We start from the raw sequence: 27,278 nt of genomic DNA, 5'->3' as shown, positions 1-27,278 counted from the left end.
TACCTCCAGGGAACTGCTGCTCTGGTGTGGGCACTCAGGCGACCCTTTTCTCCTCTGTCCCGCGCCCCAGAGTCAGCACTGAGTGGCCGCAGTTTGTGCTGGGTCCACACCCCTCAAGAGATCCCCCAAGAATCAGAACTCTTGGGGGATGGGCCCCCAGACCCGCATTGGGAGTGGGGCGGGGGGAAGCTAGAGTTTCATTCAGTTTCACGCAATACTACGGTCCGGGGAGGGCTCCTGCACTGCACCGCAGGGAAGTGCCGCCAAGGCTTGATTTCCCCTCAGCGGAGTGCCCTCTCCTCGCTCACGTGTCCCAGAGTCAGCGCTGACCTGACGCAGCTCAGGCACTGTGCACTCCCCTCGAGAAATCACCCAAGGAGCCGAACTCCTGGGGGATAGGCCCTCAGACCCCGAGTGAGAGTAGGGGTTCTCAGCTCTCAGCGGGGAGGCCAGAGTCTTATTCAGTCTTGGGCCCCGTATGCCCGGGGAGGGTTGGTGCACTGCACCGCAGGGAAGTGCCGCGAGGCGTGACTCCCCCTCAGCCCGGTGCCCTCTCCTCACTCGGCGCGCCTCAGAGTCAATGCTGACCAGTCGCAACTCGGGGACTGTCCACTCCCCTTGAGAAATCACCCAAGGATCCGAAGTCCTGGGGGACAGGCCTCCAGACCTCAGTGGGCGGGAGGGGAGCGCCGGGGATTCAGGGTTGCCGGCAAAGGATTCCCAAAGTTTTATTCAGCCCTATGTCCGGCAGGAGAACGCCACGGCACCCCAGTAGGGGAGGTAGGTCCAGTTTTTAGAAGGTCTCTCCCGTGGAGTGTAGTGGGAGGGGCTTTAATTTCTGCCCGCTTGTTCAATTGTGGGGCTACAGAGCCGGTCTCATGGGGGAGGGGGACTCCCGTCCGCTTGGTGGTGGATTTTGTACCTTTTGTTTGCATCCTTCTGATCACAACTTGCCTCAGCGGTGTTGATGTGCGTTCTTCAGCCTTCTCTCTTGGTGAGGCTCAAGTCCACCAGGATACTTACTAAATTCCTGTCTCTTAACTCTCCTTCTGGACGGGAGCCTTTGTTGAAAGCTGGCTTCAGTCCGCCATCTTGTCTCCCCTCCATTACTGAGGAATAGATTTAAGAAAGGCAAATTGATATATAAAAGATATGCAAAATTTATTGTTACATGCATAGCACAAGGAAATTGCAGTAGAATGATTACACAATAATCCAGTGAGGTACAGGAAGATGGGGAAAAGTGACTAGTTTTGAAGGGGATAGTAAGTGATTTTTAGGGGAGCTCAACGGGTGTGGAGAATATACTTTGGCTTTTTGACAAAGTCTGTCGGGCCTACAGGGCAGATAATGATATATGACAAAAATCTGTTTAGGTGTGTTGACAAACTTCAATGTCTCATTCTAGGATATAAGTTAAATTGATGAAAACTCAGGGAAAGCACCAGAGGTAACTATTTTCTTCTTTGGCTGTCCCAGACTTCAGGCAGATAAGGGAGTATCTGAGTAAGGCTTCATCAGTGTTTGCTGGTCTTCAAGGACCATTGGTTTAAAATAATCGGCACACCGCAGTGCCATATTTTGGGGTGAAACTTCCCAGTCACCTTCACACAAATATTTAGTCTATAACATTTCACCTCTTCCCTCATCAGATTCATCCCCTATGAAGTATACATTGATTTCATTCCAACAGCCTCAAGAGTCTTGACTCATTCTAGCATCAACTTAAAACATTAAAGGAAAAAGTCTCATTTAAAAATTATCTAAATCAGGTAAGGGTGATACATGAAGTAGGATTTCATACTCAGGCAAAATTTCTCTCTAGCTGTGATATGAAACCAGATGGGTTATGTGCTTCAAAAATATAATGGTGGGACAAGCATAGGATAGACATTCCCATTCCAAAAGGGGGAAATGGGAAAGAAGATGGGAGTGAGGGACCCCTAGGAAGTACAAATCTTAGCAAGGCCATTTCCATGTAATCTTACTGCTTAAAAATAATCCTGTTCGGTTTAATGTTCTGACTTCCAGGTCCACTATGGTGACAACATCACCTTTATGGCTTGGCAGGACAGCACTTATGCTATAGTTTTCTGTGTGCCTCACAGTGCTACACTTGAAAAACAAATTTTTGTAGAGATGGGATCTCACTGTGTTACACAGTCTGTTCTCAAACTCCTGGCCCCAAGCAATTCTCCGGTCTTAGTCCCTTAAAGTGCTAGAATCTTAGGTATAAGCCACTATGCTCAGTCCTGCAACTTTTTCTTTTTTTTTTTTTGTCAGAAGGTGCTTTATTGAAGGGAGCACCAGCATTGTACAACTCTAACTCGATCTACTGGAAGCTTGCTCCCCCACGAGCTTCATTTTTTGCTTGCCCTTGAACATGGCTCTTTCATGAGGTTCCATCATATTCCTCCTCTGGATGCTCTTGAACTGGTCTTGGAGGATGTTGCCCTTGGGCTTCAGGGTCCTGAGTGAGTCACTTATCTCCAAGCTAAGCTGCAGGTGGATGTCAGGGGCCTGATACTTGAGCTGCCCCAACCTATGAGCCTGTCGGCCTCAGCCAGCTTCTGTGCTTGCCAGCACCTCCACCACAGCGCCAGCCAACTGCCAGGCCACTTGGGCCTTAATCCCACATAGCCTGAAGAGTACCTGCCAGCTGGAGCCTGCCAGCTCGCACTGTAGCCTGCTTTGCCCAGTAGGCGGGCCAACTTTTTCTTCCACTGCTCCTGCTCTGACTACTTCTCAGCAGTGGGTAGGCGGGTGAGTGGGGGACAGGCCTCAGCTTCTCCTCCTCAGGGACCTCACCTCTCTGTCCAGCTACCCCTTGAAGTTTGACCCCTCCAGAAGCCCCTGACATAGCTCCCTGAACATGGACTCCTGGGTGGCAACTGCCACTCCAGCTTCTCCACCACCTCCTTGAAGACCACCACCTCCTTCTGCTGCTGCAGCTCCACTTCATGAGCTACAGAGAGCAGGGTCTGGTGGTCTTCAAAGGACGGTTTCTAAGGGGCTCCAGTGAGCATCACCTCCACAGCAGCTGCCTCAGAGGGCTTGGTGCAGAGATGTGGTGGTTGCTTCACTCCTTTCTTCTTGGTCTGCTCCAGGAAAATCTTGTCCTGGTCAAACAATGGCCTGTCTAGAAGGTCATCTGAGGCCCTGAGATGGTAAAAGGGCCACTCAACAGCATCCTGGGGGCCAGCCTTGGACTTGGCCACAGGCTCTGCGCACCTCCGGGGGCAGCTCGCCCTGCTTTCCAATTTCTACCATAGCTGCTACTTCTGCCTGAGCTTCTTGGCGTTGGGGACATGGTGAGCAAGGATGTCTTTCTGGGCAGGGAACTTAGATGTGTTTTCAAGGATGAGATCCACCCAAAGAGGTCACTTGAGAAGCAGCAACTTCTTCTGGACTTTGTTCCTCTTCTTTGTCAGCACTTTTTCCTTGGATCCAGTGTCCACGAAGAAGAGTTTATCATCAGAGGCCGCTGACTACAAACCTCCGCTTGTGTGTTCCTGTAACTGTTCCTCTTCTAGGAACTGATCAACCTCCAGCCCCATGGGCTCTTGAGCCAGCTGCCACCCATCCTTCTTCTTATTTCTTGGGCCTCGCCATGCCACCTTAGCGCCAGGTCCACCCAAGTGGGGCGCAGACCCAGAAAGCCACAATCTGTATTGCTTTCGAAACCAGTCCTGCCACCACAGTTGCTGCTTCCTGCCGCCATCTTGTCAGAGAGCCCTGGAGTGTTTTTGACAGTCCTGCTACCAAAATATTATAAATACCCCATTCCATAATATTGTGCCTCTCGGGAAATGTTCATTTGAAAGTGGAGTATTATGGCAATAAAACCTTTTGAAAACCAAAGTGTGACACATTGTTATGCTCAAGGAAGGTGACAAGGGAAAAGTAGGAAATTTGTTTTGGGTTTTCTTTTTAATTTTTATTATGGGTTACTGAGGATACATATGATTAAGTTACATTATTTGTGTTTGTAAGGTAAAGTCCAAAATCTGAATTGTACTCAAGTCATTCACCCAGGAAATAAGCCATATACCTCTACCTTGTACCCCACAGGTGAGAACTTATTTGATCCCTTGAGCCCCCCTTCTTGAATCTAATGGTGTTTTTCTCTGTGTGGGACTGTTGTTGTTGGTCTACTGTTTTCAGATTTCTACTGAGTACATGGGATGATTGGAAAAGCAAGAAGATTTGGATCAACAATTTTGTTTTGTCTCTGCCTCCCAGAAAAATCCTTGATCCTCTATCAGTCCTTTAATTCCATTCCTTTCTGCTTTCAGCATTTCTGAATTTTTTTCTCTTATTTTATTTATTTATTATCATTTTTCGAGACAGAGTTTCCCTCTGTCACCCTGGGTGGAGTGTGTTGGCATCAGTATAATTCACAGCAACTTCGAAATCCTGTGTTTAAGCAATCTTCCTGCCTCAGCCTCCTGAGTAGCTGAGACTACAGGTGCCTGCCACAACACCTGGCTAATTTTTCAATTCTTTCTGAGGCTGATTTTGAACTCTTGAACTCAAGCAATCTACCTTCTCTGGCCTCCCAGAGTGCTAGGATTATAGCCATGAGCCATTTCACCTGGCCTCCAAATAGAACTTTTTAATGGCTGCATAGTATTCTATTTTATGGAAGAATCAACTGCAATTTATTTCTATTTATATAAGAAAAATTGTAGCTATAATGTATATTTTAATATCTAACAAGAAAATCAGAACCTATGTCTCTTGCTTAGAAAATAGACACTACTTGTATATTTGAAGACCTCTCCCCAAGCAGATAACTATAGGGTGCCCCCCAAATCACCATACAGAGGGAAAATGGTAAAATTGTAGCTAAATATACCTGTCTTACTATATATATATATATATATATATATATATATATATATATATATATAGAGAGAGAGAGAGAGAGAGAGAGAGAGAGAGAGACAGTCTCATTATGTCACCCTCAGTAGAGTGCCATGGTGTCCCAGCTCACAGCAACCTCAAACTCTTGGCCTTAAGCAATTCTCTTACTTCAGCCTCCCAAGTAGCTGGGACTACTAAGGTGCCGGCCACAACACCCAGCTATTTTCCTATTGCAGTAGTCATTGTTGTTTAGCTGGCCTGAGCCAGGTTCTAACCCACCAGCCTTGGTGTATGTGACAGGTGTCATAACCACTGTGCTATGGGTGCCGTGCCTACAAAATATTTTTCTATTTTCTATTTACAAAATATTCATTATAAAATGTTATAAAAGGGGTAGCCAATATTTTGTGATGAACATGTTGTAAATTGAGGTACATTTAGCTATAATTCCCCATTTTCCATATGTATGGAACTTTTGGGGCAACTTTTGGGAAACTTTGTATTATCCTAAATTTTATTATTTCCTAGTTTTTCATTGTGTTGCATAGCATTCAAGTGTTTTGTTTATTTATTTTTTTGTGTCAGAGTCTCATTCTGTGTCCTTGAGTAGAGTGCTGTGGCATCATTACTTACAGCAACCTCAAACTCTTGGGCTCCAGTGATTCACTTGACTCAGCATCCTCAGTAGCAGGGACTACATACACGTATTACTCCCAGATAATTTTTCTAATTTTTAGTACAGATGGGGTCTCACTCTTGCTCAGGCTGGTCTCGAACCTGTGAGCTCAAGCAATACACACTCCTTGGCCTACTGGAGTGCTAGGATTACAGGTGTGAACCCCTGCACCTGGCCTTTACTCTTTTTTTCTATCAACATCATTTAAGTTTGCTGTGGAAGTTTAACTATAGGTTCAGGTGTGCTGTGAGATTAAAAAAAAAAGAATCATTTAAACCTTCCCTAGTGTATATGCCCAGAAGTGAAACTGAAGGTATGCTCATTTTTAACTTTACTTGATAATGCTAATTTATTTCCATAATAGTTGTACATGTATAAATATGCGCTGCCACGAGCAGTATACAAGACTTCCAGTTGCTCCACTTCCTGGTTCATATTGATATTGGCAGACTTTTAATTTTTTTCCAATATATATATTTTTGAGTTCTGGTAGGACATTTGATATCACCTAATATATAATTTAGATATAAATTATCAATTGTACAGTGGTGTTTCACATAAAATGTATACTTTCTTCCTACACATGTAAAGTTAAAGAGGAATAAGAACAAGATACCCTATACATATGAAAATGCCCCTTTTTGTTCCTGGCATTTGTAAGTCACACATATAAAATTAGTAACAAAATAAGAATCCCCTAGCAAGGGACAGCTGAGAAAAATGACCTTGATGGGCCTCAATCTAAATTATTTAGTGACTGAGGATTCTTTTCTAGTGTTCAAATCTCAGAATAAAAAGTAACTCCATCAACAAGTATAATCTGCATATTTATAGTATTTTTTCCTACATTTATTAACCCCACATTGGCAGAGGATTTCCTCCACAGGCACAGTCTCAGCTTCATAACCCTAATCCCATGTTAGTTCTATTCTTGCTTTTACGTACCTGTTGGTAAAGAATGCCACCAATGGAAAACTTCCATAGTGTGTTTCTACAAAAATGTTCTGTACCAAGAGATTTGGGGAACAACTATGATTAACTATGATTAACATTTCCTTCTTTTGTGGCATCCAGTAAAAACACATTCCCTTTTCTGAACTTCCTTAGAGAATCAGATGAAGTCTTTTGGTTTCATTTGGCAACTCTTTATCATAAAAGATCTGCTGTTTTTGACATGCTGAAGATTGTTCCTCTGGGGGTTTTGTATTGGAACTTCAAATTCTTTTTTCATACTTTGATAATACAACATGGTTGCATTGGTACATGTGCTCCCTTTTGAAGTTTCTTTTCTATGTCTAGTCACATTTCTTGCATTTGATTGAAACAGCAGTGTCTTTAGAACCTTGAACTTGGTTTGAATTTGAGTCCTTTTGAACTCCCTTGGTTTTAGAGCTCAGAAATTCCTGGGCTGGTTCAAATCCGTCATTATCTTCTGAGGTGACAGACTCCAAGGAAACAAATCCATCATTTTCCTATTGGGTTGAAAAATTTCTATCTTGGATTTAGGACTTCTAATAACTGAATGATACTGAATTCTTGAAATATTGTTATACTTCATTTCCATAACAAGCCCCTTGGAATTCCTACTGAACTTTGATGAACACTCTTCAGTTCCAGCATTTCTAGGATGCGTTTCCAGCTCTAACGGGATAATTTCAACCTCAGAATCTGAACATGCAACTTATATACTCCACTTTTTTTGAAAATGTATTTTTCATAGTATTCTTTTCTGTTCCATTTTCATCAATAGCATTAGATTTCTCAGCATTAGCTCTGCTTAGTAATCTTCCTGAATGGATACAAATAAATGTCCCTCTGTCAATATCACCCAGGCAGCATATACCGTAGCCTTTTGTCTCAGTTTTGAACACTTGTAGCTTCACTTGAGGACGTTGTTAGACAACTGGGTTTTGACACAATCGTCGATTACATTTGCACAACACACTGCATTCCTAAATGCTAGTAGGTACTTGTTTCTGTGGTCTTTTGTATTTATATCCAGAGGGTACTTTATTACTTGACAAAGGAGAAGTTTTTGGCATTCCTTACTGTCAGCTGAAGACACACACATTTTGCTCTGTCTACGCAGCCCTCAAAACAATCACATAAATCAGTGAAAATGGTGGAGAAGCCATTAAACTGGTATGCATGTGGCCACATGGTCTTCTGGTACTTAAACTGTGGAAGCTTTCTACTATCAATTTCATTAGAGAAAGGAATGGGCACAGATTCCACTCCATTGCTAATGTCCACATCAGAAACAATTTCTTCTTGCTTTTGGTACTTCCCAGTCAAGTGCAGTGGGAAGTGACATTTCTGGAAGTGACATTTAATTGGTAGCTGTAGAGGGATTTCTCCATTGCAGGTTGGTATTATTTTCATTAGACAAGCCCCCATGACTTTGGTAAGATATATTAAAAGATTATTCTTTTCCTCTAAACTTTATAATTTTATTTTTCAGAGAAAGAATTTTCTCATATTCTTTAGATAGAAGTGCACAATCTTTTGCAAAGTTTTCATATGATATAGAAGGAAATGTATTTCATTGGTTTTCCTGTTCATTCTGAGTCACAGGTATATGACCCTTTATGAAAGCTAAGTTGTTACTTATAGTTGCTTTAGTCACTAGAATCATTGCTTGGCTATATTCTTTATTTGTAGCAGACCCATCTTTAGTCTTTCATTTCAGTGACTGTGGCATATTTTGCACTTGTTCAAATGTGAAGTCCACTTTTCCATCATCTTTTAGCTCCATCCAGAAAGTTTTTACATATCATTTTTTCCTCCCATCCTTTGGTGTTTATGAATATAAGACTCTTCAACATTAGTTTTATCAGAGAACAGAATGGTATGATTCTCTTTGACTGGAAAATATAACTGGAATCCAATTGTGGTCTCTATGAAATTTTCAGTCCACAGACAATATACATCATTATACCATTCTAAACTCAATATATTTTGATACTCGAAATTTAAAATTAGAAACTGTAGTTGAAGAAACTTTTAGAAATGACCAATAGTCCAAACACATCACAAGTCCATGCATCTTCAAGTGAAAATTTTGCTTGTACCAGATCACTGACAATAATTTTTTAATGAAAACCAACCTTAACTTTGGTCCACAAAAGCATGAAACATTCGTCTGTACCGCAGCAGTGCCCTAGCGCACCACCTCCTGATTGGCTACCAGGGCTCTCAACTTCTTCCAATATATTATCCAGCGTAGATTTATATTTCTCTGATTCCTAGATTGAGCAATATTCTCATAGGCTTATTTGCTATCTGTGTTTCTCTTTCTTTTATGAAAGGCTTATGCAAATGTATCACCCATGTTTTTCTATTAGTCTGTTTTTTTCGTATTTGTAGGAACTCTTTATATATTTTGGATACTAGTCTGTTGTTATTTATTTATTTGAAAAAATATTCCTTCGGTTTTGGGCTCGTCCTTTCAAAATTCCATAATGTCTTTTGAAGAATAGAAGATCAATTTACTTTTTTTGAGAAGAGTCTCACTCTGGCATTCTAAGTAGAGTGGCATGGCATCATACCTCACAGCAACCTCAAGCTCCTTGGAGAAAGAGACTGTCTTGCCTGACTTTTTCAATTTTTAGTAGAGTTGGAATCTTATTGTTCCTCAGCCTGGTCTCCAATTCCTGAGCTCAAGTGATTCACCCGCCTCAGCCTTCCAGGATGCTAGGATTACAAGTGAGAACCACGTCACCCAGCTGCATGAGTTTTTTCATAATGTCCTTTTACAATCAGTTTAATTTCTACAGTATCTGTTCAGACTACTTTTCATTTTTAATATTGTTTATGCCTTTCCTCTTCTTTCTTAATCAATCTGGCTAAGGCTTATACATTCCATCAATGTTTTATTTTATTTTATTTCCTTCTTTGTTGTTGTTGTTGTTGTTGTTGTTTTGTTTTAAATAGAGTCTCACTCTTTCATCCTGGCATTTGAGCGCCAAGATGTCATCATAGCTCATAACAACTTTAGTCTCTTGTGTTCAAGCAGTTGTCAACCCTCAGCTTCCCCTGGAGCTGGAATTGCTGGTTCCTATTATGACACTTAGCTAATTTTTCTATTTGTAATAGAGATGGGCCCTTACTCTTTCTCAGGCTGGTCTTGAACTCCTGAGCTCAAGAAGTCCAGCTGCCTTGACCTCCTTGAATAGTAGGATCACAGGCAGGAGCTACCATGCCCAGTATCAATGTTTTCAATGAACCAAATTTTGGCTTGTTCATCTAGAGTGATTCTTATTTTATTATCTTCTGCTTTATTATTTTCCTCTTTTGCAGTATTCATGTTATCGAATCTAAAAAAGCAGATGCTTAGCTCATTCTTATTTAGACTTTGTTTTTTGCACAAAATTAATGGCCAATGGTTTAGTATTATACCACAAGTTCTGATACATGGTGTGCATGTTTATGATTGTTAAAGCAAGGAAAAATGCCTAATCACAATGGATTCAAGAAAGAATGAGTGTACAGGCAGGGAAGATATAAAGTAAAGAATGCTTTTTGAAGATTTTTATGGAATGGAGAGTAGAAAAATGTGTCACTAGCTGGAGAGAGTAATGTTTAATCAAAAGACAATGATTAGCCATATCTATTAAATATTAATGAGATGCAAACTATTCAGTTATACATGAATCTGTGTAGAATTAGCAGTCATTTTTATTAGAATAAATGAGACCTCCTTTTGTATATATTGAAGCTGTTAGTCATTTAGTGCCTCATTGCATACCCAGCTCGAGGTATAGGCCACAGAGGACATTCAGATTTGGGGCAAGCTTGGTCAGGAAAATAGCTCAAATTTACTGTCATCTTTAGAAACTGTCAAAATATGAGTGCATGTGTGTATAAACAAAATGTGTCCTTCTATGTTTGTAGGTACACAAGTTGGGGGTGGTATTCAGTAGTAGGAGACCTGGCTAGCCAAAAATCAGATTAGAGTCATTAACTAAGGGGGCTGGATTTATCCAGCATTCAGATAGAGCCAGTCTAAGATTGAGAGAGAATATTCTAAGCTACACTCTTTTTTATTTTTATTTTTTGTTATAGTTTTTGGCCGGGGCCGGGTTTGAACCCATTACCTCCAGCATACGGGGCCATTGCCTTACTTTTTGAGCCACAAGCGCCACCCTAAGCTACACTCTTGATAAGCTTACTAAGGTCCAGCTGCAAGCAAGCTTTAACTCATTAGATCCTGTAAAAGGCATCTTGGAAAGGGAAATAAAGGCATTCTTCAAGATTTTCCTCATCTTCCATCAGAAGAGCCATTAAAGAATGACTAAAGGAAGTTCAGTAAAGAGAAAGGAAACTGTAACCTAAGGACACTGGAACCCCATGAAGGAAGAAAGAGCAATTGAATGGGTATGAAAAAGGCAAACATAATAGCCTAGGCTTCCCATGGTTTTTATAGATATTATTTGAGGTTTTCAGCCCAAATTGTACATAGCTAACATGGCATTCAATGTATCTAGGGAAAGTACATAAGACATTTCTATTTTAACATGTAGAGAGAGTGAAGAGAATTTTCTGTACCTTACTTGAAGTGGTAAAATGTTGATTACTAGTTAGATATGTATATTCTAACACTTACAGCAAGTCCTAAAGAAAGTGAAATTATAATTGTGTTTTAATTAATTATTATTACTTTTATTTTTGGTGAGACAGAGTCTCATCCAGTTAGTTGCCCTTCATAGAGGGCCGTAGCATAGTAGCTCACTGAAACCTCACCCTCTTGGTCTCAAGTGATCCTCTTGCCTCAGCTTCACAGTTAATGTAGATTAAAGGTACCTGCCACAATGCCTGGCTATTTTGTTTAGATATGGTTTCTCCTTTTTGTTCAGGCTGGTCTGGAAGTCCTGAGCTCAAGCAATCCACCTGCCTCAGCATCACAGAGTGCTGGGATTACAGATGTGAGCTACCATACCCCATCTATCATTTTCTCTTTCAATTTTTTCTTTCTTCCTTCCTTTCTTCTTCTTCTTCTCCTCCTTCCTCTACTCCTCCTCCTCTTTCTTCCACTTCCTCTTCGTATTCCTCTCCTCCTCCTCCTTCTTCTTTTTGCCTTGCTGTATTGCCCAGGCTGACCTCATACACCTGAACTCAACTGATTCTTTTTGCCTCAATCTCCCCAGTAGCTGCGACTATAGGAAATTTCTAACATGTAGAATTTTAAAAAATGTTCAAGTAGCTCTCAAAACATAAGAGGCAGTAAAAAGAAGGACAAAATATGGAATAAGTAAACAAAAAATAAGTAATAAAATGGCACACTTAATGCGCTAGCAAGAATTACTTTCACCAGGCACTGTGCCTCATGCTTGTAATCCTAGCACTCTTGGAACCCAAGGTGGGTAGACTGCTTGGGCTTAGCAGTTCTAGACCAGCCTGAGCAAAATTGAGATTTGGTCTCTACTAAAAATAGGAAAATTGGCTGGGAATTTTGGCTGGTTCCTACAGTCCAAGCTACTTGAGAGGCTGAGGAAAGAGGAACTCTGTTTGTTGTTGTTGTTGTTTGTGAGAAAGATTCTTACTCTGTCAACATAGGTAGAATGCAGTGGCATCATAGCTCACAGCAACTTCAAAACTTCAAACTCCTGGGTTCTAGTGATCATCTTGCCTCAGCCTCCCTAGTAGCAGGGACAACAGGCATGTGCCATTACACCTGGCTAGTTTCTCTATTTTTAGTAGAGAGGTGGGGTCTCACTCTTGCTGAGGCTGGTGTACAACTCTTGAGCTCAAGCAATCCACCCACCTCAGCCTCCTAGAGTGCTAGGAATACAGGCATGAGCCACTGTGCCTAGTCACAAGAGGAACCCTTTTTTTTTTTTGAGACAGTGTCTCACTATGTTGCCCTTGGTAGAGTATCTCAAACACTTGGGCTTCAGTGATTCCCTTACCTCAGCCTCCCAAGTAGCAGGGACTATATACACCTGACACAAAGCCTGTCTATTTGTTGTTGCAGTTGTCACTGTGGTTTAGCTGTCCTGGGCTGGGTTCAAAACCGCCAACCTCAGTGTATGGGGCTGACGACATAATCACTGTGCTACTGGTGCCGGTTCAACACAAAAGGAACTCTTAAGCTCCAAAGTGAGTTTCCTGTAAGATATAACACCACAATATTCTACCCTCTCGACAGAGTGAGACTCTGAAAAAAATAACAACTAGAACAATCAAAGAATTACCGCTGATGTATATAATGAAAAAATAAAAATACATATTGATAGGGTTGATAAAGATATATGATCAACTATAAGCAATCTATATGAAACTCACTTCAACTATAGTGACACGGACAAGTTGAAAATAAAAGAATGGAGAATGACAATCATGCAAACATTAAAAATGAGAATGGCTAGGCTATACTAATAACACATAAAGTAGACTATAGAGCAATGAAAGTTATTAGGGACAAAGAGTGACATTATATAATGATTAAAGGATCAGTTAGTCAAAAAACATGGTGATATACCCTACATACTACATATGTATGCACCAAACAGCACAGTCTCAAAATACATAAATAAAAAACTGACATGAAAGGAGAAATATTAATACTGTATATAATTCTGCAATGGTAGTTTCTTAAGGTCAGAAGCCTTTTTTGTGGGCTTGGGCAGATACTAAACAAAAAATAAGAAAACAAATCCAAAGCAAGCTGAAAATAGGAAATAGTAAAGATAAAATCAGAAATCAATAATATTTCAAAGAGAAAGAACAGAGAAACATGAAGGTGCCGGGTAGAGATGGTTCTCTTCTGTTATCCCAGCACTCTGGTAGGTGGAGATGAGTGGATTGCTGGAGGTCAGGAGTTCGAGACCAGCCTGAGCAAGAGCAAGTCCCTGTTTCTAAATAAAATTAAACATCCTGGGGTTGTAGCTATAGTCCCAGCTACTTGGGTGGCTAAGGTAGAGAGTCATTTGAGCCCAGGAGTTGAATGTTGCTATGAGCTATGACATCAAGGCACTCTACCAAGGGAAATATAGGGATACTCCATCTTACTCAAAAAATAAATTAAGGCTCAGGGTCTAAAGCACAGTAGTTATGGCACCAACCACATACACTGAGGCTGGTGGGTTCAAACCCAGCGTGGACCACCTAAAACGACAATGACAAGTGCAATAACAAATATCCGGGCCTTGTGGCAATGGTCTGTCGTCCCAGCTACGTGGAGGGGCTAAGGGAAGAGAATTACTTAAGCCCAAGGGATGGAGGTTGCTGTGAGCCATCATGCCACAGCATTCTACCATGGGTGACATATTAAGACTCTTTCTCAAAAATAATAATAATCATAATGTTTAATTTAAAAAGAAACATAAAGGTAGTTCTTCAAAAAAATAGCAATGAAACTGATAAACTTCTAGCAAGATTGACAATTTTATTTTTGAGATATATTTTCACTTGGTTGCCTTTGGTAGAGTGTTATGGCATCACAGTTCACAGAAACCTCAAACTCTCAGGCACAAATAATCCTCTTGTCTTAGAGTAGCTGGGATACCGGCTTCCACCACAATGCCTGGCTATTTTTAAAGAGGGGGTCTTTTGCTTGCTTGAGTTAGTCTCAAACTCCTGAGCTCAGGCAATCCACCTGACTCGGCCTCCCAGAATGCTAGGATTTCAAATGTGAGCGACCACACCCAACAAGGCAGACAAATATTAAAAGAGAAAAGAGATAAAAGCATTATTAACAGTAATGAAACTGAAGTTATCAATATATAACCTGTATCAATTAAAAATATACTTAAGGAGGGTGGCGCCTGTGGCTTAACGAGTAGGGTGCTGGCCCCATATGCCAGAGGTGGCGGGTTCAAACCCAGCCCCGGCCAAAAAATAGAAAAACAAACAAACAAAGAAATATACTTAAGGAAATATTACCAGCAACTTTATTTATTTATTTATTTTGGAAATAGTCTATCTGTCACCCTGGGGTTGAGTGCCATGGTGTCACAGGTCACAGCAACCTCAAAATCTTAGGCTCAAGTGATTCTCCTGCCTCAGCCTCCTGAGTAGCTTCGACTACAGGTGCCCACCACAACACCCGGCTACTTTTAGAGACAGGGTATCAATGTTGCTCAGGATGGTCTTGAACTACTGAACTCAAGACATCCATTTGCCCCTGACTTAGCCTCCCAGAGTGCTAGGATTACAGGAATGAGCCACCGTATCTGGCATGACAACAACTTTATGTTCACAAATTCAGCACCTTAGAAGAAGTGAACAAATTCCTCAAAATTCTAAAATAACCAAAGCACAATCAGGATGAAGTAATCATCCAAGTCCTATAACCATTAAAGAAATTGAATTTGTAATTACTACATCCCCCTGAAAAAATATCTCTAGTCCTAAAATTTTTACTGGAGAATTCTACTAAACATTTCAATAATAAGAATTAACATCAATTTTGAACTTAGATGTAAAAATCCTCAATAGATTATAAGCAAATTAAAGAGAACAGTATAGAAGAATTGTACACTATGATCAAGTGGGATTTTCATGTATGCAAGATGTGATTAACATTTGAAAACCAATCAATGTAAACTACCAGATCATAAGCTAAAGAAAATCATAATGTAAATTGGTACAGGAGAGGTATTTGACAAAATCCAACAACCATTCATAATGAAAAATAATTTTTCTCAAATACAAACAAAAAATATAATTTTTCTCAGCACACTAGGAATAGTATCTTCATCTTGATAAAGAGCATCTACAACAAAACTTGGAGCTTCATTATATTTCACAATGACAGAATGCTTTCCTTCTAATATTAAGGAAAAGATAAGGATGTCCATATTGTTGGAAATCAGAAAAAAGTGCCCTGAAATGATGGTCTTAAATGCAAGTTTTCTTTCTGAACTTCTCGTATCATCTTTTCTTGGTCCCATTTTCCCCTCAGGCTAGCCATAGAAACTAGTATCTTGCTACCCAAAGGCAAATCATGGAAACTAGAATCATTTCCCCCTCCCCAGCAAAAAAAAAAAAAACCCATAAAACTTAAAATTATTCTGTGTAAAGCATGGACATAAAGAAATCTGACCACTGGGTACAGTGGCTCATGCCTGAAATCCCAGCACTCTGGGAGGCGCAGGTGGGTGATTTGTTTGAGCTCAGGAGTCAAAGTCCAGCCTGAGCAGGAGCAAGATCCTGAAAACAAATCACTTGACCTACCTTGTGGGTATTTTAGACTGGTTATTGTAGGTAGTTTAGACAGGTAGTTTAGATTGTAGGTTATTTAGACACCCATTCCAGTAAGGGTCCTACCTCACACTCAGAAGGAAGACATACTGCTCAAAGAAGCTAGGAACAATCTAGACAGATGGGCCTCGATGGGTTTCCCAACTCAGTCTATTAACATTATATCATACATTTTGTCCAACCCTATTTCTATACACCTGTCAATACCTTACTGAACTTAAGCAAAAATGTGGTCAATTTCCCCTGTATCTTTGGATCTCCATTCTGAAGGCTCCCGTGTATACATGCAAATAAATCTGTATGTCTTTTACTAGTACATGAGGTACTTTACCAATGTACCTCATGTCACTGATTTTTTTTTTTTTTTTTACAAATTTAAGGGGGGTAGGCGCCTTTGTCCCTGCAACTTTCACTACTCTTTTTTTTTTTTGAGACAGAGTCTCACTTTGACACACTCAGTAGAGTAGCGTGCCACGGTGTCATAGCTCATGTCAATCTCAAACTCTTGGGCTCAAGTGATTCTCTTGCCTTAGCCTCCCAAGTAGCTGGGACAAGAGTCACCTGCCACACCACTCAACTACTTTTAGAGATGGGGGGTCTTGGTCTTACTCAGGCTGGTCTCAAACCTGTGAGCTCAGGCAATCCATCAGCCTCAGCCTCCGAGAGTGCATGGATTACAGGTGTGAGCCACCAACCCCAGCACTCATGCTTGTCTTAAACTCATGGCCTCAAGCAATCCTCCTACTTCAGCCTCCCAAAATGCTAGGATTATAGAAGTGTGCCACTATGCCTTATCCGTATGTTTTGATTTTTCTGTTAAGTTTCCCCAAATTAGCTTAGTGCAGTTCGCTCACGCCTGCAACCCTAGCACTCTGGGTGGCCAAGAGGTGCGGATTACTTGAACTCAGGAGTTCACGACCAGCCTGAGCAAGAGTGAGATACCATCTCTAAAAATAGCCAGGCGTTTTGGTGGGTACCTGTAGTCTCAGCTACTCAGGAGGCTGAGGCAAGAGAATCACTTGAGCCCAAGAGTTTCAGGTTGCTGTGAGCTATTACACCATGGCACTCAACCCCCGGATGACTGAGTGAGACCCCGTCTTAATAAATAAATAGATAGATAGATAGATAAATACATAAATAAATAAATAAAATTAGTAAATAAGAAGTTTCCCAAAATTATAGGGACATGTAACAAAAGTGAAAAGCTCTTGTCATTCTACTTTACTCCCCCACCTCAGGTATAACTTAGTAATATATGCATTTTTGCACTTTTGTCAACATTTTCTTCTACATACATAGTACCATTAAAAAATCAGATTAATATGTGACATCTTTCCATGTCAGTATATAGACAGTATATATAGTAATCACAGCAGGTGTTTCACCCCAGGTACATATATATCCTATTGTATGAATGGAGCACAGCATTTTTCAACAACCCTCCATTACAATACAAGCTATATCAAGAAAGTTGCTATACTTGGTGGCTGTAAAGTTGATGAATATGCCAGTATTTATTTTATTTTTGTTTTTTTTATTAAATCATAGCTGTGTACATTAATGAAATAATGTTGTACAATGTGCTAGTTTTATACACAATTTGAAATATTTTCATTGAATTGGTTAACATAGCCTTCATGGCATTTTCTTATTTATTTTATAACTGTTACCCATTTGCCTTTGACAAAACTGACAATGGATCACTTTTCCACATGTGATGTTAAATACTGTCTGTATATCTATACCTTTATCAACATCAGATAATTATCAATTTTTATTAGTATAATAGGTAAAAAGGACATTCATAAAAGAGGCTGTTCTCTTTAGAAATGCATATCTTTACTATGAGAAAGAAACAGATTTGAAGCCTACGTGGTTTATCATTCCAATTATATGACATTGTAGAAAGGAGAAAGTATGAAGACAATGAAAAGATCAGTGGTTACTAGGGTTGGTGGGAGATAAGTGGGTGGAACAGAGATTTTAGGGCACTGATCCTCTGTATATTAATTCACTACTGAGTATATGTCACTATGTTTATACAAACTCATGGAATGTAGAATGAACTCCAATGCACACTATGGCTGTCTTAGGTTGACAATGATGGATTTATGTAGTTATATCAGTTCTAACAAATTTACACGTTCCTTGCAGGATGTTGATAGTGGGGGAGGCTGTGCATATGTGGGGGCAGGAGCTATATGGAACATCCCTGTACTTTCTGCTCAAATTTTCTGTGACACTAAAGCTAAACAAGAAAGACTATTTTTAAAAGTGAAGTTCTTGGTTGTTTTAAATTCCATAGCCCTAATTACCATTGAGAAGCACCATCCCTTTCTATGTTCATTGGTTAATTACAGATTTAAAATTTAATAGTCATGGCTCAGTGCCTGTAGCTCAGTGAGTAGACCACCAGCCACATACACCGAGCCTGGGCTTACCAAACAACAATGACAACTACAATAAAAAAATAGCCTGGCGTTGTGGTAGGTGCCTGTAGTACCAGCTATTCGTGAGGCTGAGGCAAGAGAATCACTTGAGCCCAAGAGTTTCAGGTTGACATGAGCTATGATGCCATATCACTCAAGCCCAGGGTGACTGAGTGAGCCTCTGTCTCAACGAGAACAATAACAACAGCAATAAAAGTCTTGGTATGTTGCCCAGGCTGGTCTTAATCACTCAAGAGATTTTCCCATCTCAGCCACCAGAGTAACTGGGATTTAAGACATGAGCCACTGTACTGAACCCATTTGCCCATTACCTACTAGAACTTTTACTTATAGATTTGTTAGAATTCTTAATATATTAGTTATTTCAATCTTATGTGTTCCAGATTTTTTAGGAGGAAATACAAAATCATGTGTCTGAACATGCCCACTGCTTTATGTGAATATTCAACTATTGGTTTGGCCGGGTGACGTGGATCAATCTTGTAATGCTAGCGCTCTGGGAGGCTGAGGCAGAGTATCCCTTGTGCTCAGGAGTTTGAGGTCAGCCTGAAAGCACTGTCTTTTCTAAAAATAGAAAAATTAGGCAGATATTGTGACGGGTGCCTTGTCGTCCCAGCTACTTGGGAGGCTCAGGCAAGACAATCCCTTGAGACCAGAAGTTTGAAGTTGATATGAGCTAGACTGACACCACTATTCTATACCCAGAAGAATGAACCTCTGTCTCAAATAAACAAAAGAAAACTAAATAAACTCATAAAACGTCTTCTTTTTTCAAGACAAAGTAGAGTTGTCAATTTCATCATACTGTTATTATTCTATGTCCTTGGAATTTATACAATATTTGGACAATTTTTATCCCATTATTATTTTCAGACTATACATATACTTTATAATATTACCGTGTAATCAGATCCTCTAATCATGGTACTTCAAATTACTGTTTCACACAAAGGCTTCAAATAGTATCATAAACCAACAGTTGTCAAGGAGGGAGTATTTTGCCACCCAGGAGACATCTAGCCCTGTCTGGAGAAATTTTTGGTTGATACACGTGAGGGCTGTGCTATTGACATCTAGCAGGCAGGGGTTATGAATATGGCTAAACCTAGCACGACATACAGGACAATCCCTTCATGTGCCACCTCCAAAGAAGAATTAATACTTATCCCAAAATCTCCATAGTGATGAAATTGAAAAAAATCTGCCATTCATCATTTCACTTCTCTAGCTGTTCAGATCCCTATTGTTTCAGGGTCTGAATAAAGATTGAGGGAGACTAAATTTAAAAAACTGGGAAAAACTACATAAGGAAATTTTGGTAAATTGGGGAAAACCATAATATATCATGTATATTGCCCTTACTTAACTAATATCTCCATTTCAGCTCCCCAAACTCAAATTTAGTAAATACCATTCTATAGAATGCACCAGAAAAAGGAACAACACCTGAAACACAGGTATACTTTCTAAGGAACAGAAACATGATGAAGAGACTAAGTAGTATGTAAATGCATTTATTTGAACTACTAAATTGCTAACAGATTGCATCACTATTTCACAGATAGAGTAACATGATCTTGAAAAGTATAGCACACAGCTTAACAAAGCAAGAGTACATTAAGTCCTAGATGTGCATTTTATTTTTACTGATGACATCTTTTCAGAGGTTAAAATTAAAAAAAATACATTGTACACTTAGCATACTTGGCCTATCAAAACCTATGGAAGTTCTGAGCACTCTCTCTTCAGGTGCCTATTCCACAGCATTTTAAATTTAAAGAACAAATATGATGATACAGTTCTTAGAACAAAAATCATGTCTTCAACCAAGTGATTTAAGACAAAATATTTCAAAATGTTTATAGCTTGAGTTTAAGAGGGAAGATGTGAATTTAAAGTACATTTTTCCTCTATCCACACATATGTTTTTCACTTACTTGAAGACCCCTTTAAAAAAGTAGAAAAACAGCAGTCTTGTTTGATGTATTCAAAATATTCTTTTTTTTTTTTGAGACAGAGTCTCACTTTGTCACCCTTGATAGAGTGCCGTGGTGTCACAGCTCACACCAACCTCCAGCTCTTGGGCTTAGGCAATTCTCTTGCTTCAGCCTCCTTCCCAAGGAGCTGGGAAAATATTCTTAAATGTACAAAAAAAGATTACGTAGAAAGAATACTATAAAAAGATGCTGATCTTAAGAATAAATGAATAGGAAATGTTTCCTTGGTGCCTATTGCTCAGCGGTTAGAACACCAGCCACATACACAGAGGCAGGAGGGTTCAAACCCAGACTGGGCCTGCTAAACAACAACGACAACAAAAACTACCAGAAATTGTGGTGGGTGCCTGTAGTTCCAGCTACTTGGGAGGCTGAGGCAAGAGAATTGCTTCAGCCCAAGAGTTTGAGGTTGCTGTGCACTGTGACACCAGGACACTCTACTGAGGGCAACATAGTGAGACTCTGTCTCAAAAAAAAAAGAAAGAAAGAAAAAGAAACACTTCTATTACATTCTGCACAGCCAGTTACTTTGGCAAATTTTCAGTACTACAAAGACAAGCAAAGGATATTCATTTCCAAATGCCCTCTGATCATAGTTCTCAACTAAGAACTAACATATTGAATGGACAGCAAAATTACTGTGTAATAATATTCACATCCAGTCATCTAAGCAAAACCCAAGACAGAGATATTCTAAGAGGAAAAGGATGCAGAGAGAGAAAGAACATACAGCAATAGGAAAAGTAAAACAGTTTGGGTATGAGCACACTTCACCTGTGCCTGGCAAATCTAAGTTTGACTATGGAAAAGAGGAGTTGTTTTTATTAAAATCCTTTCCCCGAGGGCTCTCATGATGAAGTAGTCTTGTTAATCAAAACTAAAGTTCTTTAAGACGAGGAGTTCCTTAAGCCATGAGCACTTCACCTGAAAATAGCTGCGGTGGGAATCATCCCCCTGGAGTAAGGTGGGATGAGTAACTTATTCAGATGAGTTATTTTCACTATCTTTATTTCCCCTATCCATCAAACATGCAAACACAGTCAAAACCATCTTGGGCTTTACTTTTGCAAGGTCTTCAGGGAGAGTGTGCACATTGGCTCCAAATCCTCTATCCATTGACACTGGGTACCTATTAATTGAGGAGACAAAAATTAAGATGAAATTATTCTCAATTAAGGACACTGCCATATGAGGCAGCTATTTCCTCTTAAATAACAATTTGGCTGGGATATAAAAATTCCTTATTGAAAGTTCAAATCAGAATGATTTCACTTTCTATTTCCTTCGATTTTGATTTTGCATTCGCTTTTGCTTTTAAAGATCACTTTTAAGTTATAGCATGTTTTACAAGTCTGCTATTTGGGATCAATAATATTTATTCATTCCTTTTCTCCAATGAAAAATGAGAATTAAACTTGAAGCACTGACTATATGAAAACGAATATATATATATATATATATACAGACACATATATATAGTATATATATAGATAGATATATGAATTGTCAAGGCTGTCTGTGCCATCCATGTTGTTATTCTTGTTGTTATACATGTAGTAAGACACTCTCATGTAATGTCAGAGATATGTGGTGGAAAATTATGCCAGATGCAGTGAATATTTCTAAATATTTAAGGGATGGAAGAGACTCTACATTTTACATGAACAGAGTGGCTGGACCAAAGACTGAAAAGTAGGCAAAGGAAGGGACAAAAGATATGAAATGTCTAGTTAGAGTAACTTGCACAAACACCTCAACTAATCCGTAAAATGTTTCTTGGTCTATTGTAACAGGAATCCTTAATGTTGATGAAATCATCAAGTTTCCTGAAAAAGAGTTTCAAGAGATTTTTTTATATATTACAGATATTAAACCTTTATCATATCTGATATAAATATTTTTTAAGGAAGAAAGAACTCGTGTGTCTAACTCCAAGATTTTGCAGAAATGCTTCTTGCCTCAACACTGCCTCAGCCTATACTAGTGAAGTTTTCATGGGTCACCCATGAATCCAGGTGACAGACAGTCTAGGCCTTTGGTAAAGAAGTGAAGAGGCAAGTATATAATACATTCTAAATATAAAGGAAACTTTCAAGGCACAGACTTCTGTTGAAGGGTAGTAAGCATCCTGACACTTGTTCTGGAGGCCGCATCAAAAAACACACAACAACAAGTGTTTTTTGAGAACAAAAAGGAAATCTATTCCATTGCTGGTGTCACAGGAAGATGAGGCCCAGTGGAGAGAAAGAGCATCCAAACACCGTATTTAAAACAGGAAGGGCTGTGTTCCAGCTGGAATAGTGGAGACAGACCCAGAGTCCCCAAGTGACTTTACTCTGTGACTGACTCAATCTTCTCTTTTCTATCCTGAGTCAAAAAGTTCTGGCCCAAGGGTACCTTTCTCATTGGTCAGTCTGAATCAATCTGAAGAAGAGGTCTCTGGCTTTGACAGAACTGCGGGCTTTTACAGAAGTGAAAGGAAGCATTAATTTTGAGGTACCAGGAAGTTAAGTTTTACAAATTCCTAAGAGCCAAGTCACGATGGGGAGGACTTGTAGGTGGATCCTTGGGTCTAATTGAGAAGATCTCTGTTTTCTTAGACCTTTCCTTTTCTGGGTATTCTCTGTCACAGCCAAAGGAGGAAAAATGATAGATTGTATGTCTCACAATACCTATTGTTCCTACAGGTAGCAGAATCACAGCTCTCTCTCTCTCTCTTTTTTCTTTAAGTTTCACTCTGTCACCCTGAGTAGAGTGCTGTGGCATCATAGCTCCCAGAAACCTCAAACTGTTGAGCTCAAGTGATTCTCTTGCCTCAGGCTCCCCAGTATTTGGGACTGTAGGAACCCACCACAAAACACAGTTTGTTTTTTCTATTTTTCTTTTTTATTAAGTCATATACATAGATCATAAATACATTTATGCCTTTGTGGGATTCAATGTGTTGATTATTTGTACAAATTTGAGTGCTTACATCCTACTAATTAACATAGCTTTCACCTCATTTATTTACTCACAGTGTTAAGACATTTGTGTTCAATACTTGATAGATTTGATTTGTACCATTACAATATGCTCCATAGGTGTGGTCTCACCATTAACCCTCCTTCTATTGAACCACTGCCCTCCCTTGCCATCCACCTCCTCTTGCCTCCTTCCTCCTGGGCTATAGTTGTTATTCATCTTTCATATGAAAGTGTGAGTGAATAGAAATTTCTCTAAAGATGACAGACAAATGGAGAACAAACACATGAAAAAATGTTCATCATCTCTATATATTAGAGAAATGCAAATCCAAACAACCCTGAGATATCATCTAACCCCAGTGAGAATGGCTCACATCACAAAATCTCAAAACTGCAGATGCTGGCGTGGATGTGGAGAGAAGGGAACACTTTTACACTGCTGGTGGGACTGCAAACTAGTACAACCTTTCTGGAAGGAAGTATGGAGAAACCTCAAAGCACTCAAGCTAGACCTCCCATTTGATCCTGCAATCCCATCTACCGGGTAGACCCAGAAGGAAAAAAATCCTTTTATCATAAGGAAACTTGTACTGGACTCTTTATTGCAGCTCAATTTACAATCGCCAAAATGTGGAAACAGCCTAAATGCCCACCAACCCAGGAATGGATTAACAAGCTGTGGTATATGTATATCATGGAATACTATTCAGCCATTAAAAAAAATGGAGACTTTACATACTTTGTATTAACCTGGAGGGAAGTGGAAGACATTATTCTTAGTAAAGCATCACAAGAATGGAGAAGCATGAATCCTATGTACTCAATTTTGATATGAGGACAATTAATGACAATTAAGGTTATGGGGGGGAAGCAGAAAGAGGGACGGAGGGAGGAGGTGGGGCCTTGGTGTGTGTCACACTTTCTGGGGGCAAGACATGATTGCAAGAGGGACTTTACCTAACAATTGCAATCAGTGTAACCTAGCTTATTGTACCCTCAATGAATCCCCAACAATAAAAAAAGAAAAGTGTGAGTGATTATACATTGGTTTTATAGTAGTACTGAGTGCATTGGATATTTTTTTCCATTCCTGAGATACCATACTAAGAAGAATATTTTCCAGTTCCATCCATGTAATCACAAAAGAGGTAAAGTCTCCATCCTTTTTTAACACCACATAGTATTCCATAGTATACATATACCATAATTTATTGATCCAATCATGGGTTGATGGTCACTTGGGCTTTTTCCAAGTCTTGGAAATTATGAATTGAACTGCAATGAACAATTTGGTGCATATATCTTTGTTGCCAAGTGATTTTTGGTCTTTTGGATGTACATCTAGTAGAGGAATTGCAGGACCAAATGCCAGGTCTACATTTAGATCCCTGAGTGTTCTCCAAACTTCTTTCCAAAAGGAACTTAACTAGCTCACATTCCCACCAGCAGTGCAGAGGTGTTCCCTTTTCCACACATCCACACCAACATCTGTAGTTTGGGGATTTGTGACTCTTACTGCAGTTAGATGATATCTTAAAGTGCTCATGGCTTGGAAAAACAACATTGTTAAAATGTATATACTTCCCAAAGCATTCTACAGATTTAATGGAATCTGTATTAAAGTACCTCTGTCATACTTTAAAGATCTGGAAAAATTAGTACTTAGTTTTCTTTGGAAACAGAAAAAAACTCAAATAGCCAAGACATTACCAGAAATAAAAGAAATCAGGAGGTATCACACTACCAGACTTCAGATTGCACTATAAATCTATAGTGATCAAACCAGCATGGTACTGGCACAAAAATAAAGTAGATGTATGGAACAAAATTCAAAACCAAGAGATGTACCCAGACACTTATCCTCATTTGATTTTTGTTAAGCCTATGAAAAATATAAATTGGGGGAAAGATTCCCCATTTAACTAATGGTGCTAGGTGAATTGGCTGGTGACTTGTAGAAGACTAAAACTGAATTCGCACCTTTCTCGTCTAACAAAAATTGACTCTCACTGGTTAAAGGACTTAAACTTAAGACATGAAACTATAAAAATTCTTGGTGAGCATGCAGGGGAAACACTTGAGAAAAATTGCCTGTGAGAATACTTTATGAGGAGGACTCCCCTGGTAATTGAAACAACATTAAACATACATTACTGAGATCTGATCAAACTCAAAACCTTCTGCCCTGCCAAGAACACAGTAAGTAAAGCAAATATACAGCCCTCAGAATGGGAGAGGATTTCTGTAAATTATATTTCCAACAAAGGTCTAATAACCAGAATCCACAAAGAACTTATTAATAGGAAAAAACAAGTCATCTCATTTCACTGTGGGCAAGAGACATGAACAGAAGCTTCTCTGAAGAAGACAGGTGCACGGTCTGCAGACACATGAAAAAATGCTCATCGTCATTAATCATCAGAGAAATGCAAACCAAAACCGTCTTTTCTATTTTTAGTAGAAATGGAGTCTAGCTCTTTCTCAGGCTTGTCTCAAACTCCTGAGCTCAAGCAAACCACCTGCCTAGGGCTCCCAGATTGATAGGATTACTGGCATGAGCCACCAAGTCCAGCATCACAAGCTCTAAAGAGAGAGCGTCTATTGTTATTCAAATACAGTTAATGTTCCATATGAGTGGAAGACACAACTGTTATCTCTGCTGCCCATGGGGGTTACCTATGCCCCAGTTCAGCATCTCAGCACCTCTGCCACTCAGCCAGGTCCCAGCCTCTAGGCCCATTTTCCAGTGTAAAATAACACAAGACATGCCCCGGCTTGGCGCCCAAAACTCAAGCAGCTAAAGCACCAGCCACATACACCAGAGCTGATGGGTTCAAATCCAGCCTGTTGTTTGGGCATGCCAAACAACAATGGCAACTACAACCAAACAACATTCAGGCGTTTGGTGGATGCCTGTAGTACCAGCTACGTGAGAGGCTGAGGCAAGAGAATCGCTTAAGACCAAGAGTTGGAGTTTGTTGTGAGCTCTGATGCCATGGCACTCTATCCAGGGTGACAGATTGAGGCTCTGTCTCAAAGAAAAAAAAATTCCCTGCCCCTCTTTCTGGACTACTGGCAAAGGTAGGGATGCATATCTCAGTTTTGAAAAGAGTTAAAGAGACAGAAAATATTTTTTGCTATTTTTTAAGCCATTTCCTCTGTTACAATATTCCCCATTCTCAATTTTACACTTCCATATCTATGGGAAGGAGCGTGGCCACTCTGTTTCAATATTAGTGTTTGACAGTGTGTTGTAGCATAACAATAGGAAATATGAATACAAAGGTTAGTGACCAAGGCTTTTGGTCCCCCAAATGTCCCCTGAAACGTTACTGACATGAGGCTGGGTGTGGCGGTTCACACCTGTAATCCTAGCACTGAGTGCGGTGATTCCCTTCAGCTGATAATTTTGACCCAGCCTGAGCAGGAGTGGAGACCCTGCTCTACTTAAATAGAAAAAGTTAGGTGCGTGTAATCTGGTTCTGTTGTCTTGGGTGGATGTTCTGAAATCACTAGCTTGTTTTGTCTTATGCAGAAGCTATCCACTTACACAAACAGTGGCTTTCAATGGTTTGTAGAGGATTCCTAGGAATCCTCAACCTTAAGTGCTTCTAATGAAATGGACACCTATTGGAATAGGGTTGTTGGGGATCAGTGGCCCCAGTTTCCCAAACCCAATTGCCCTGGTTCAGTTACTGGGCTGAGCTAGAAAGTTCAATCGAGGCACAGCAGCAACCGAACACAAAAGTGAGTGGAAACTGAAAGTAAAACTGGAGAAGCTCAGGCAGTGTGGATAGAAAGTAAAGGTAACCTACACAAGTTTCAGGGTAACAAAGAGAGATTTTATTTAAGAAGAACGAAGAGAAAATTTAGAGCATTTCCAAAGAGAGTTGGAAGCAGGTCCCTCTCATGGAGGAGAAAAAGTGAGAGAGCCAGATAGGCAAAGGTGGGCAAGGTTATAAATACTCTCTCCATTTGAAATTGGCTGCAAGACTTTCATTGGCCTCTCTGGGCCTCCAGGCAGTATTGCTCTTTGCTATTGGTCACTGATGGTCTCTTTCTATTAGTCATTGGTTACCTAGGTGACTTCATACTCATATTCTTGTGGGCCCTCCAGACT

The 27,278-nt window shown here is 39.9% G+C and overlaps 2 pseudogenes; both read right to left on the bottom strand.

Moving 5' to 3' along the window:
* Positions 1-2,935: 2,935 nt before the first annotated feature.
* LOC128579103 (ribosome biogenesis protein NOP53-like) lies at positions 2,936-3,846 on the bottom strand (annotated as a pseudogene).
* Positions 3,847-6,348: 2,502 nt separating this feature from the next.
* LOC128579032 (histone-lysine N-methyltransferase SETDB2-like) lies at positions 6,349-8,303 on the bottom strand (annotated as a pseudogene).
* Between the last annotated feature and the right edge of the window lie 18,975 nt (positions 8,304-27,278).

This window comes from Nycticebus coucang, chromosome Y (assembly GCF_027406575.1).
Source record: "Nycticebus coucang isolate mNycCou1 chromosome Y, mNycCou1.pri, whole genome shotgun sequence".
Classification (NCBI taxonomy): domain Eukaryota; kingdom Metazoa; phylum Chordata; class Mammalia; order Primates; family Lorisidae; genus Nycticebus; species Nycticebus coucang.
The sequence above is the reverse complement of the archived record's forward strand: the minus strand, read 5'-3'. Positions and strand labels throughout refer to the sequence as shown.